At 43.3% G+C, this 14,350-nt stretch overlaps 1 protein-coding gene across 5 annotated transcripts in view; it reads left to right on the forward strand.

The window, feature by feature from the left end:
* Positions 1 to 403: 403 nt before the first annotated feature.
* Positions 404 to 14,350, forward strand: part of DAB2IP (DAB2 interacting protein) — a 316,132-nt gene continuing 302,185 nt past the window's right edge. For all 5 annotated transcript variants that reach the window (XR_003899889.1, XM_024211147.2, XM_024211152.2 and 2 more), the window contains exon 1: positions 404 to 666. The gene's annotated coding sequence lies outside the window, so the exon portion shown is untranslated. The remainder of the gene's footprint in view (positions 667 to 14,350) is intronic.

Below are 14,350 nucleotides of genomic sequence, written 5' to 3' on the forward strand. Positions count from 1 at the left end.
GCTGAGAAACTGCAGCAAAAGGCTAGGGAAACGTGGTGGCTGTTTGGGATTTACGAAAATAAAACAGGTGCGTTTGTTATCTTGAAGTCAGCACAGAACCCACCCAGCATTGTTGAACTGGCAGCTTGTGCCTCTAAACTGGGGGGGAAAGGAGGGAGGGGTGCTTTTACTTTGCATGCTTATTCATTTTCTGCAGTCATTCATCTGCTCTAGCTATTGAAAACTGTATCAGAGACAGGGTCTGGGAAGTGCTTGGCTTTTGAGTGCTGCTCTCTGATTGGTCCAGGGAGTGCTGCTGTTGGAGTATAATGTGTGAATACCATCTGCTGTGAGGAGTTGAGAGGCTCAGTGAATTTTGCTTGGAGAGGCACCTTTAGCTAGGAATACAAACAAGGGGGAACAAGCTTTTCTTTCTTGTTTCTGATCCAGTCTCTCGGTTGGGGCTGGATTTTTCTTTTCCTCTCACTGCAAAACTTTTCTGCTTAGCTGGAAGAGTGAGGAGCTTGCACCTCTTGTTCTCTGCCTGGGATTCTTGCTGGTTTACAGAGTGCATGGTATACAAGGCTGCATGTCTTTAAAACTTGTTGATTTTGGCTCCAGCCCTCAACATGAAATGGCTGAGTTACTACGGGATATTAGTTCCAAACATCTGACGTGCTTTTAAAGGTAAGTGATCAGGGACCTCTGTATTTTAATACTAGCCCCCCCCAAAATGCATCAGGTTTTGTCTGTTTGGGAAGAAAAGCCCTCATATGTAAATAAACAGTTGCCTGCGGCAATGGCTGAGTTGATCAAATAGTGTGTTTTGCTTCAGAACTTGTGTAATCGGCTCTGTGAAATGAGCAGGACTGGAGTGATAGCTAGCTTTGTTTTGCAGTTTTGCTCTCTCAGAAATATTGTACTGAAGGTCTTAAAGAAAAAAGTTTTACTAGTGAAACAATAGTGATTGCTGATCACCATGTATATTCAGTGTCAATGCAAAGAAAACTGTCTCAAGACTTTGTTTTTGTTGTTTTAACAAAAAATGTTGTGTAACGATATTTTCAAATGAAACATACCAATAGGCACTAAAAAGGCTGGATTTTCAATAGTCCACATTTGAAATCAAACAGAATCAACTTTACCCTGATTTGGAGAGGGTGGAATCTGATTTTTTTTTTTGAGCCTTTAACATGCTGAATAATGATGATCTGCTAGTGTGGACTGATAATCGCTACGGGTCAAACTGCAGCCATCTCCCTTTGCCTGAAACCACAGGCTTGACCCTAACCTGGGAGTGGAGGTGATGTCAGGCCCCCAGTGTGCTAAGCATGTTGCGTGAGCTCTGCATAGTGCTGTTGGATAATTTTTTATTTTTTTTACACTTTAATTAGTGATCTTTCTTTATGAAGGTAGAGTTCAACCAATCACTTGTGTCAGAGCAAGGCAAGGTCAGCTAAGGGAGCGTTTGAAATATTGACCTTTCATAAAATCTCTGCTTTCCTTCCGTAACCTAGATTATGCAGTGTTACTGTCATCGGTCTCTAGTAAAGGTTTTAAATGGCAACCTGCAGAACACGGATAGCATGTACTTCTAATACATCAGGTTTGCTGCAGGCTTTAGTGTAACTTTTCTTCTGACAAATAGCCATTTTCTAACTACTCTTCCTTGATGCTATGTTACACTTTGCACTGTGTTTTAAGCTGAGCTTTTCCGAGTAACATTCATCCATCACTATATATTTTAAGAGAAACTCTAAAATAAATATAAAGCTTATGAGATGAAGGAACAAGGGGTTTATATATTTGAGACTTGCTCCAACCTATGCTTTTCAGAGAGTCCCTTTTGTAATGAACAAGGAGGGGGAAATCCCTTACAGCCAAGCTCCCACCTTGGACCCAAGTCTTATGAACGCCCATCGTTTTTTAATGCAGCCTGTGACCCACTGCAGTTTCAATCTTGACACTTTTAAACTTTTTTTAAGTGTAAATTTAATTCTTTGAGTGGCTCTGCATATTCCCACTTATGGGTAATGGTCAGAGGTGCTCTGGTCAGCACATTACCCCAAGGGTAAATCTGCAGGTGAACCTCAAAGAACTCTGGTTACAAGTGAATGACTTTCGTATTTAGAAACAAAATATTGTTTCAAATTGGAACTTATAACTTTGAAACTGTCAAAACACAATGTGACAACAATTTTGAACTTTATAAAAACAAATTTTTTTTGACTCCCAGGATTTGATGAAACTGACTCTTTCCTGTGAACAGTTTCTGTTTAGATGAATCTGCATTTTCTGATTGAAAAAAATGTTTCATCAGAAAATCTTCAGCCAGTTCTAACGTGCTCAGCCAATCAAACACAGCTGATGACAATATTATTTTCACTTGCTATTTACCACGTGCATATATTGTTCCTCCTCCCCAGCGCACACAATAGAAATTTTGCCTTCATGGCCGTGGTACTCCGTCATGGTTTAACTCCACTCTGCCTCATTGCACAGGGTAGACTAGAGCCTCTCATTCTGGGAATCGAGATTCACACCCTGTATAGAAGAGTGTGCCCAGCTTTTCCACCTCCCCTCCAAAAAATTCCTGCCATAATACCCCAACATTCACTGTTGGTGGAAAATCCCCTTTTTCCTCGGTGGGTGAGGAAGCAAACCCCTCCCCCCCCCTTGCCCCTGCTTGACCCTTATCCCTGCTTCCCTCCCCCCGCCCCTGCTTGCCGGGAGCCTATCAAAAAAAAAAAAAAAAAAAAAGAAGCAACAAGCTACTAGCCAACAAGCAACTCCCAAGCCAATTAAGCCAAAAACAAGCCCAACTTTTGTTGTTGTTGTTTGTTTGTTTGTTTGTTTTTTTTCCCGTGGGTTTGGCATGTCTGGTGTTAGGGCCGTGCTAGGGAGCTGAGGTCCAGAGGCCCAGCTTTTTAGAGGTGTTGTTTAGGTATTGTGTATTTGGTATTGCAGTGCCTTAGTCTCCTTTTCAAAAGTGGTTTAGGCACTCAGGAGCCTTTCAACTGTCAATGGGATTTTGGTTCCTAAACCAGTTTGACACTGCTGCGTTCAGCATTGCAGTGCCTAAATACCTTTAAACAGTGGGCTTGAGAGAATAGGGTATGTCTACGCTGTACAGTGAGGCTGGGCTCTGCCTGGGGTTTGAACCCAAGCCCTACCCGCAGATCAGTCTGATCAGCACTGAGGACCTGGATCCTAGGACCCCGCTATGTGGGGTGGGTCAGAGCTCGACTCCCGCTGTGACATGGGTCCAAGCCCTGTCATTTTGCAGTGTGGACGCAGCTGAAGCTGCAGGTCTGTGTAGTGCAGTATGGATGAGTTAGCGGAGCTGAGAGACCCCAGTCCAGCTACTGTAAGCCCAGGTTTATAGTGCAGTGTGAATGCTTAAGCCCAGGCTTGGAAACATCGACAAGCCCAGGTGCCACAGAGCTGGGTACACAATGGGGTGTAGTCACACCTTGGGTGACTTCTGCAAGATCCCACTTGGAGCGTGTGCCATGCAGGGACTTGAACCTACGTCTCCTGAGTCCTAGGCTAATGCCCTAACCACTGTGCCATCCTTCTCCTTTTGGCGTCATTGCTGCCCTATCCCCTCTCCTTCTAATTTCCCCCAACGAAATCTTCCTTCTGGGAGCAAACAAGCCATTTATCTCCGTGAAATGCCTGTAAAAATGGTCAATCTCAGAGTCGGGTTTTTTTGGCAGACTGACACTCTTGCCTGGCTGGAGACAAAATTTGTTAATTTCACCGCAGGAAGCCATGTTGTCTGGTTAAAATGACAAGCTTGCACATGCTCATCAAAATGCACGTTTATCAGAGCTGTCTATTCTCAAAGCGAAGCTCAACGACTGTCCTACGTACCCACCCCTCCATCACTGTTCTGGCCTGATTAGTTACCATATGCTCCCGGGGAGCGTGCTGTCACTTAAACCACAAAGAACCTGGATCCCTCAATGCAATGTTTGGGGCCAGGAGCCTGGCTCAGTACATTGCACTGATTTGCTGCTTAGGTTTCGATATTTGTAGCCCCAAGCCAGAGTGTTCGTACATTTGCCTTGACATTACTACTATCTCTATAGATCTATCACTGCTATTTATATCTGGCTTTCTCTATAATCCAATATTTTGTTGCCAGAAGCTAAGAATTTAATAGCTGCTATTTTTGTGGGACTCTCAAAAATGTGTTTATGCTTTTGGGACTTCCTCTGCTCGATCTGTATCTGTATGCAACAGGACAGATGCAGTTCCTCATCCCGTAATGTGCAGCACCTGTGCTCCTGCTCCAACAATGAAGTTAACAAAAGACGGCCATGTTGCCTCTATTGAAACTCTGAGGCGGGTGCAGAACTCCAGTGTTTTTCAAAGCAGGAAAAACACAAAATAGGTTGGAAGAGAGATGTTGAGAGACAGGGGACTCTAGTGGCAAGCGCAATGAACTGCGACGCAGAAGAGTCCTGGGTTCTATTGACATCTGACTTGAACGAGTCACTTCCCCCTTCTGTGCCCCTGTTTTCCCTTGCAGCCATTGTCTTATCTATTTAAATAGAATCTCTCTGAAGAGCCTACAGTGTGTAACTGTGGCTTTCACTGCCAGGAGCACAATGGGGCCGGAATCTTAGTTGGCACCTCTGGACACTGTCAGAAGACCATAACAATAAGGATTTATTTATGTTGCTTACAGCCTTCTGAAAGGGTCCCTCTAAACAATAGTGGCTTGTATGTATGTATGTATGTTTGGTTTTTAAGATAAATTATGAAAAGATACCTTTTATAGCTCTGAGCTGTAAAATAGTAATAGTAAAACAACTTTAAATTAAAGTTGGGCTTTTTTAGTAAGGTGGGAATAACTTTGATTAAACTCCCCAGAGTAACTTGTTTAGCAGGCTGCATTAAAATCAAACTTGATCCAAACTTGAGAGCTTTTGTCTGTTTTCGGAAGGGTTTTTTGGTACATAATGCGTTGTATGGTAGTCTGAGAGCTAGATGGGATTGGTATTAGTTCCAAGACACTGACTATGTTTGCACTCTGCCTTCTGTTCCTGTCTGGATGCCCTTTGTGATTGGCACTGTCAGAAATGGAAGGCATCTATCTAAGCTCTAAAGGCTGTGTCTGGGTGTTGTGCCAAGAGCAACAATGGAAGATTAACCAGCAAACCATGTTAGTGACCCTCTCGGACATGAACTGGAGACTTACACATACTTTATGGGGTAGAATGAATTTAGGCTCCAGAGTGCTTGTTTCTGGGTCTCTCTTAACCAAGACTATCGGATGGGAGCTGATGCAGACAAGGGTAATTCCATTAAGGCCGTGGGCTGAACCTGAAGTACAGTGCAGAATGGAAAGCCCCCAAATTGCAAAGTGCTTCTCTGAGGAACGGATTCTTAAACTTCTTAATTAAGACCAGTTTGCTCAGGGAAACTGTACTGTGTGCATCAGGGCCATCTTTAAGTGGAAGATGTGTGGAGTAGAGTGCAAAGCGTACAAAAACGAGGGCGTTTCAAGGGTTTCTTATTCAAACCCTTTCCAACATGCTTAGCTCTCCGATTGCCATCTGCACAGCTGCAAAACATGGACTGTTCATGAAAAGAGACTTCCCTGTCTTTAAATTACTCAATTTATACTTTCTATAACACAGAATTTAAGACAAAAATACCCTTCCCTGCAAACAAGGTGCATTATGTAATTTCAGTCTTAGTTCAGGTAGATACATGAACAAAGTTGAAATGGTTCTAGGAGCTGAGCTTATGGAATTAGGTCAAACAACTTGCAGCTGGGCTGCTGCAGAGGGCGTGTAGAGGTGAAGTACCTGAAGAGGGCGTCCTTAGAAATACCCCAATGTCTCAGTGGAGAGGGAGGACATGGGTGTGGGCTAGTATTATTCTCGAATTGAAATATGCAGTGTGGCTGCTGCCTGTGTCTGTACCTTATAGATTTCACAGAGTAGAATTCTCATGATAGTATTAATTGGGGGAAAATGGTGGTGATTATTGGATTAAAAATGAAATGGACTGGTGGTGATGGTGGTGCATGACTAGTGGTTTTCATGTGGTTTAATTGTGTGGGTGGGGAGGGGAAATGCAGGGAACTGAGGAGGCAAGAAATTTGCTTTTAAAGAAAAGCCCCTCCTAGGAAAGATCCTTGTCTTGGATAGTATAGTTTCCTCAATTGCTTGTATAATTTGGCAGGGTAATTTTATCAAGCAGACGGTTTTATCTCTAAAAGCAAAGGATTGAGAAAAATATCTGACAGGTGTCAGAAGACTTAAGTCAATTTCCCTCTGAGATTGCTGAGCAAAGCTATAATGATGGAAGTTCTGGGTAAGAGGTTGTCTAAACAGTCTGACCTGCAGAGCCCTGCTGGCTCTGAAAAGAGACTCTGCTTGGTGAGAGAAAAGGCCCCCAGGGAGAGAGGGCAGGTTCACAGCTTCATGAGCTGAAGAGCTCCATCTCAGCTGCGGTGAGCAAGGCCCTCTAAATTCTCAAGCCTTCAGGTGGACATCGTGAGCCTGGAAGAGCCAGCAGAATTCAGACTGCTCTAACTACAGGAAGCAGTTAGCTCGTGATGGTCATGAGCTTATTGCCAATAGGCTTTTCCTAAATTGTGGGAATATGAGAGAACCTTCACATACAACTGTGATAGCAAAACTGGGAAAGGGACGCGAGCAGGGAATGGAGGGAGTATGTGGAGCAAGCCCCCAAAGAGCTTATTTAAATACTTTAGTTTTGGTCAAGGAGAGTGTAAATCTTGATGAGCCTCAGTGCTAGTAAATCATTATATTAAGATTGGATTTGAAGCCCCAGGCTCCTTGTTTGCAGGTGGGATTTACTCTTTGGTTTTTGTGGCTGCAAAATGACCAATGTTGAGTAGTTGACTCTACCTACTGTGCCACCTGCTTTGTGCCTATGTTCAGGAAGTCAGAGGTGCAGCAGAAGTGTGGATGCAAATGGTCAATGAGGGCTTCACCCCCTTTAAAAATGTTCCCCCTTTATTTTGATTTTTGGGAAGTTATGTAGGGAGTTGGGATGGATAAAGAAGGTGCAAGGGTGTAGTATGTGAGTGCAGCCTCACCAAGGACCATGAATAGTTGAGGCACATTAATAAGGCTTTTCCTTAGTGACAGATGTGGATAAGCCCCCAAAAGCTGCATAGCAGCTCTGTTATCCAAACTCTTAGAGCTTGCAGAATAATGTTGCTCTCTTGAGTTGTCCTCTCTTTCTGGAGGTCCTCTGGCATTTCTGCTTCATACCTGGCTGGATCCCAGAAGAATAGAAGTGTGAGAGAATTAAACTGGAAAAAGTTAATTTTTTTCAAAACTTCAGATTGTTTTGGTCAAAATTTCAATCAGGTTTTCATCTCAACTGAACCAGCTTGCAGCTCCCTCATTTTCATTTCACCCCTGAGATTACTCACTCGCATGGGTTTGTGGTTGCAATCACAGTTTCTGGGCCTAATTGTGATCTTGCTCACTGGTTTTATGTAGACATAACTCTACTGACTTTAGTGGGGTTCTGCTAGTTTTTACACTAGTGTAAATGAGAGAATCGGAGACTTTTAGTGTTGTTTATCTTGGTGCTGTTCCATCTGCCCAGCAACTGCTCCAAGGTGTTAACCTCAAATATAACAAAAACAATAAGAAATCAAAGCATGGAACTTTAATGATTAGAGCCACCTCTTTGGATTCCATACCTCAACACTCTGCACAGCTGTCAATAGCTTCTTTGGAGAGGGCTGTGACTTCAGCTCCTCTCCGTGATACGGCTAGGTTACTGCCATGGGCAACAGTCCAGCTGAAGAACGCTTCTTGCGAGAGTTTGTGTTAATGCCTGTCTCAGCAATCACTACTTTATACTGGGTGACCAGTCCTGCAGCTGTTTTGTACCAGGTCATACTGGGTTCGGAAGGCATTTGTGTGTGAGATGAGTTATTAGGGGAAAGCATTTATTTTCTCATTGCGTTTGAAGCCCAAAAGGCGGGGGGGGGGGGGGGGGGGTGAGGTTCATTCAATAGTCAGTCAGGGGGGTGACTACAAATCATCTGCCCAGATAAATTGGGTTTTGGTGGTGGTTTTTTTTTTTTTTTTTGCTATGTACCCTGCTTCAGGGAAAAGAACCATAATTAAAAGCAATTACAGAATCTCAGGATTTAATTTATTAAATTCCACACTCTATAGATGTTGCTTACTTCCCAACTACGCACTCTGTATTCAGTGCAAAGCTTCACTTTCCCCTTGGATGTATTCCCAACATGTACATACGCAGGGGAAGGGCTGGTGGGGAAAGAGGAGGGGGGGGTGGTTGTACATTTGAATGTGAGACACTGAATCATTTGTAATATGAGGTTTGAAGTTTTGTCTGCATTTCGTTTGTCTCCTTTTTGATAGGAGGCGTCATCATTCCGAAGGGACATTATTGCCATGTTGACTGTCCCTTGCATTGTGTTGCCATAAACATGAGCGCTGTCTGGAAAAACAGAACCAGTCAGACTCATGCAGACCTCTCCGAAATGCACTATTAGCTTGATGAGATCTTCAGATACAATTCTAATCTTGTGACTTCTTCAAGCCCTGGGGCACTTTGTCTGTCTGCACGAAGCTTAACATTCCAGCACCTCTCCATAAAGATGGCACCACTTAATTAGAATCCCATTTTACAAGCGGGAAGCCATGCCCCTTTTCTTTCCCGTATTGTGCTGAGACAGGACTGTGCTTTTCTCACTGAGGAGTGGGGCACATGGAGGACTGCAGAGTTGTGCTTTCTCCTGTTTGCTATGAAATGTGTGTGTGTGTGTGTGTGGGGGGGGGGGGGGGGTTCCTTGTTTCCTTCCTGAGCAATCCAAAGAGTTAGAATACTTTTCTCTTTCCTCTAGTCTCTTCCTATTGCTGTGTTGTTAGCTGAGACAAAGGTCTCCTTGGGTCTAATTTTAAACCCCGACCCAGCACAGCTAGCCCAAACTTGACCAAGAGTGTCGAGTCCTTTTCAGACCCAACCTGATCCGGATTCAACACTTTCCCCTGCACCTCTATCCGCGTCACCGCCTGGTGGGGGCTTCCTGTGTCTTGTGCATCCATCTCCAGCGGTCTCCTGCTTGTGGGGCCAGCATATCGGCAGCTCTGTGTCCTGCTCATGCTGTTCACCCCCCGCTTCGCTGCACTGTGCATGCCGTGGAGTGAGACGTGCTGCAACTTGTCAGCAAACTTACTCTGCAGTGCACATGCTACAGTGAGGTGGCAGCAGCTGGCAGGAGTGGGGCATGCAGCTGCTGTACCAACCCCCTGGGCAGGAGGAGGTCATCAGGGACAACCAAATCTGAGCCAGAGAGGATCAGGTTGTTTTCTGACCTGACTCAAACGCAACACTTGTAGTCGGTCCCGATCGCATTGCAAGGCTGTAAGCTGAGATGGTTTCTTACTTTAAGGTCCTCTAAGGCCTTTAGCTGAAAGGCGCTATCCCTGTAAAGTATAGTTGTTTGCTCAAAAGTACAGCAAGAGATTTTATTTTATGCAATTAATGCTGAAGATTTTCAGTGTACCCTAGGAGAGTTGTACAACATTATAAATTATGCAAATCCTTGAGACTGTCTAAGGTATAAATGTTGTTGAAAATGTTGACACTTTGTCAGTAAATCATTTCTATTCAGTCCTGGTATTTCAGTATCGTGTTCCCTGCAAATGGGTAGCATCAGGAAATGTCCTTAAATATTTAAAGCTACTTACATATGTACATATTTTGGTATAGGATGGAGATGAAATATAAATCAAAAACCAACACACAAACATATTCCCAGTTGGACAATAATTAGCTTCTTTCCACTGTACAGAACTTGCATCCAAGCAGAAATAACATAGGGACCATTTGAAAATACTGTAATATTTGAGGGTTAAAAGCCCATCTCCTGATGCTGTGGTATATTCATTCTGCTTGATGTTCTGTCATGGCATAGTACTTCTCTCCATCCTGAATTCTTTAATAGTTACAATTATGTCCCTTATTGTCAGGCCGTAAAAATGGATTAACTGATAAGTGGTCACCTTTTTTTAACCAAAAAAAGAAAGTTGTCATCCATTTGTCAGTTTCTAACCTCTCGCTTGTTCAAGGAGCACTGAAAAGTGTCTAACTCTTCAACCATTTCTTCTTTTATTACCTGTAAATCCCCATGGGGATACTATCTGTCTCTGTGAATTGTTGAATGTATTTATTCTGAGCCCTCCCTACCATCTTTCTTGCTAGGTGTATGGTCTTAATAATTCACTGCTTCAAGACTGCTCTTGGCGGAGGATTTAAATCCCATTTTAGTATCTAAAATTTTGTTTTGGATTTTTTTCACTTCTTCCATTTGGACATGAGAGAATCTCAGATTGTTCAGTAGTTTGCTTTTCTCCTTTTCAAAGAGATTTTCAGTCTAGCTGATGTTTATTCTAGATTAAATTAAACTGTATTTTTAAAAAAAAAAAAAAAAAAAAGCAAATCTCCATGTGAGCAGAATGTGTCCCACCTCACGATCTTCTGTCTTGCCTCCTTTCACAACTTCACCTTCCAACCGACAGACTTCTTACATTTTTAAGAGGTGGTGTGCAGGAAACAGAAACATGGCTACCTGCCCCCTGTAGTTTGGGTAAACATCCCAGCTTCTCTATTCAAGATTTACAGAAGAATCTGAACAGGCACAAAAATAATCTGATCCCTTCCCCTCTCCTCCTCTCCCCCCAAGGACACAGAAGAATGGAACAGGGGTATTAATAGGAGTAATAGGGTGACATTAAGAATAAAGAAAATGAGACTAAGTATCAGGTAATATCCCTGCCATGGAGCAAGTGTTCTTAGAGAGTCTAAGGGCTTGTCTTCACTACCCACCTGGATCAGCGGGTAGAAATCGATCTCTCGGGGGTCGAATTATCGCGTCTCGTCGGGACGCGACAATCGATCCCCGAATCGACACGCGTACTCCACCAGCGCAGGTAGGAGTAAGCGCTGTCGACGGGGGAGCCGCGGCGGTCGATTTGCCACCGTCCTCACAGTGGGGTAAGTCGGCTTGGATACATCGAATTCAGCTATGCTATTCACGTAGCTGAATTTGCGTATCTTAAATCGATTTCTTCCCCCACCCCCAGTGTAGACCTAGCCCAATAGTCTCCTGTGATAAGTGGTGGAGATTTATCTCCAAGGCCAGACAAAGCACTAGAGGAAATATTGCTGAGAATAATCCTGCACTGGCACAGGGTTGAACTAGGTGACCTATTAGGGCTTTTTCATCCTTAGTTTCTGTGGCCCTAAGGGTTTCAAGAGACGCCTGCAGTATATAATAAGGGGGACTCGGGAAACTAAAGCCATGTAGAAGATACTGAAAGCACTTATCTGAGGTGAAAAAGGGAACACATAGGGAATTCTGACTTATCATGAACATGGACTGTCCCAACAAACCGCTCATTCATGAAGGAGCAATGTTAGAAGTTAGATAGGGCGAGGTAATAGTCTAGAGGTGTAATAAATCATGGAGAATTGCACAAAACACATGTTGAGAATTTGATATAAGTAGGGTGACCAGATAGCAAGGGAGAAAAATCGGGACAGGGAGTGGGGGGTAATAGGTACCTATATAAGACAAAGCCCCAAATATCGGGACTGTCTCTATAAAATCGGGACATTTGGTTGGCCTAGATATAAGCATAGTCATGGAGTGTATAAAGAGCAGGCGCTGACAGAAGTGAGGGCAGCTCCAAGTGAGTTGACACCAATGAATACTGAATGTCAATAGTTTTAGAATTCCGGTATCTGTACAAGATTTAGTGTTCTCTACACCTCTTGATCTTGTGAACCTGGACTGAAACCTGCTCTCATCAGACTGTGTTTGAGCTTATCAGTACCTGGTCATGGTTGAGGCTGAGGTGTTCCAGCAGCTTATCCATTTCTGCTCGTGCCTGGAACCAGAAACTGTAGAGAGAGGGTTAAAATAAAATTAAAACACACAACTATTACAGACAGACAACCATCTATTTTTTTTTAAAACTCTAACTCCTATCCACCACACCCCCCCAAAAAAAGTGGGGGAGAAAAATAGTTGATGTTTTGGGCAACTGATTGGATTTGACCTCAGTTTATGTGGAATGCTTTGCTCATCTCTAGGTGCTAGAAGTGGAGAGGACTTGGTGTCCCCCTCAGGGAGAAATTATAAAACGAACCACTGCAGAAGTCCTTTGGAGGAGGAAAACCCTAAGACTCCCTCTTTGACCCCACTGTCTGACACCAGTGGGGTGGCAGGGCAGAGGATATTAGTCACCACCTTTCTCCTCCAATTCCCATAAACTTTCCAGCTGGTTTTGTCTCCAACCGGCTCAACAAACCCACCTTTCAATAAAGTTCTTCTAAAAGTGTGTTCGCTGTTTGCAGCACAGATGTTTTCAGATCCAAGATGTGCTTTAAAATCCTTAGGAGGCTGCCAAAAATTGCTGTTCCCCTGTGGCTGAACTAAGCTTGTTTTTACATGTTAGTGGAGTGACGCATCAATGCGCGTGCACACACCTCTCCCCACTCCCTTTGGAGCCCAATTTTGCAAATGAATGGTTTACAGATTTTTTTCATTGGCTTAATTTGAAGGGCTGGAGCTGAGTGATGAGTCGAATTCCTAGTTAACTCCTGGTAATCCAGGGTCATTCTTTTGCTCTTGCCCTTCTTTGTCCTTGTGGGGGAACTTGTAGAAACTTTAAAGAAGCAACAGCCATTAATTAAAACCAATTATTTATCATCTTGGTTGTCAACGGTTTGAAGCCCAAATGTTGGGGACATCAATATTAGAGCAATGTAATGAGGGTACTCTGCCAGCGTTGTTGAATCAAGATTATGAGAATCATTTGAGGGCTCAATATGACTCTAGGGCTTTAATTTGAGACGGGCAGAGTAATAAAAGGGGTGCAGGGAAATGTATATCTCAAATAATGGATCCAAAGGTAGAGTGAAGCTGAGCTACAAATAAATATTCTGGGCACAAAAGGACACCAATAGTTAGTCTGTTTGTCGGCAGTTTCTAAACCGTTCATAATCGTCTGGCTTTCAGTGTAATTGGCTTTTGCCTGTTGACAATCAGGCACAAGCCCTGCCAAAGCCCAGTGTTAGATGTGTGCTGTGGCTCTGGAAAACACATGTGGCTTAAGTCTTGCAGCTGCTTTGGTTGTCCAGGAGAAAGGCTGCGGGGTGTTCTCGTGGGGAACAGTGTTTGCAGTTAACATTCTGAATGAAGTCCTTAGATTAGTGGGGTAACTTTGGTGTCTTATTTCTGTTTAGACTGTAAGCTCTTTGGGGCAGGCTCTGTCTCTTCCTTTGTGTTTTGTACAGTGCCCAGTACAGTGGGACACAAATTCTGATGAGGGCCTTTGATTGGTACTACAATACAAAGAATGTTGGTGACTTCGATGGGCGCTGAGGTTGGTCAGCACCCTTCTGGAACAGGCTCTTGCTTTTGTTTTTTAAGCCAGTCAGAATGCAGCAAGTCAGTAGCGGTGCAAAGCACATCTTGTGCCTCCTTGCTGCCGACGTGCATCAGACCCAATGATTATATCCACATTGATCACTGCATCTAATAGAAATGAAGTCCCTAGGATGAGTTGTCACAGGATCAACGTCGTCTGCCTTTTTGTTCTCTGTTTCCCATAAATGCCTTGACATTGATCTAGCACCAGGAGACCATTATCATGCTACAAAGGGCTGTTCCATTGGCATTGCTCATAAATATAACATCATCCTGACTGTTTGAAAATGATACAGACATGTCAATAAAGCCAGAGCGATCGCGATGCGGCTTTAGCATTGGGACCAAGATCAAAATTAGAAAGTGGGCTAGTGGAAAGCTTAGTCATGAGAGAGAAACAGAAAACTCTGTTAGCTCAGGCTTTTAAAATTGCTGCAAAACCTATATACAGAAGAGTATCATCAAGCACACACTAAAACCCAGGTGTTGTAGGTTTTTCCCCCTCCTCTATCTTCTCCACCCCAATTTTTATTCTTAAAGTTTATAATCAGACCAAACAGGAATGAAATTCTTTGAGCACATCCATCTTTTGCATGTCGGACTGAACTCTTTGTTGTTGATCTGTGTTTTTCATAGACCTCCTTTAAGGTTTAGTAGCCTTGTTGCATTTGTGAAATATTACAAACCTAATGTTCTACCCTCAAATACAAATACTGCATTTCTAATGCACACAAATGACTAGAAAATTGCTGAAACTCAGAAGGAAGATTCCTTCACATCAGTGTCTCCAGCAAGATGCTTCAATGGGAGAGTTGTCTAGCATCTAATTGCTGGGAAAAATAAGGGTTTATATCATTATAAAAAATACACTGTTTTTGTTCGGACTGCAACTCTTCT

The sequence above is a fragment of the Terrapene carolina genome, unplaced genomic scaffold (assembly GCF_002925995.2).
Source record: "Terrapene carolina triunguis isolate 2854851 unplaced genomic scaffold, T_m_triunguis-2.0 Scaffold238, whole genome shotgun sequence".
NCBI classification, from domain to species: Eukaryota; Metazoa; Chordata; order Testudines; family Emydidae; genus Terrapene; species Terrapene triunguis.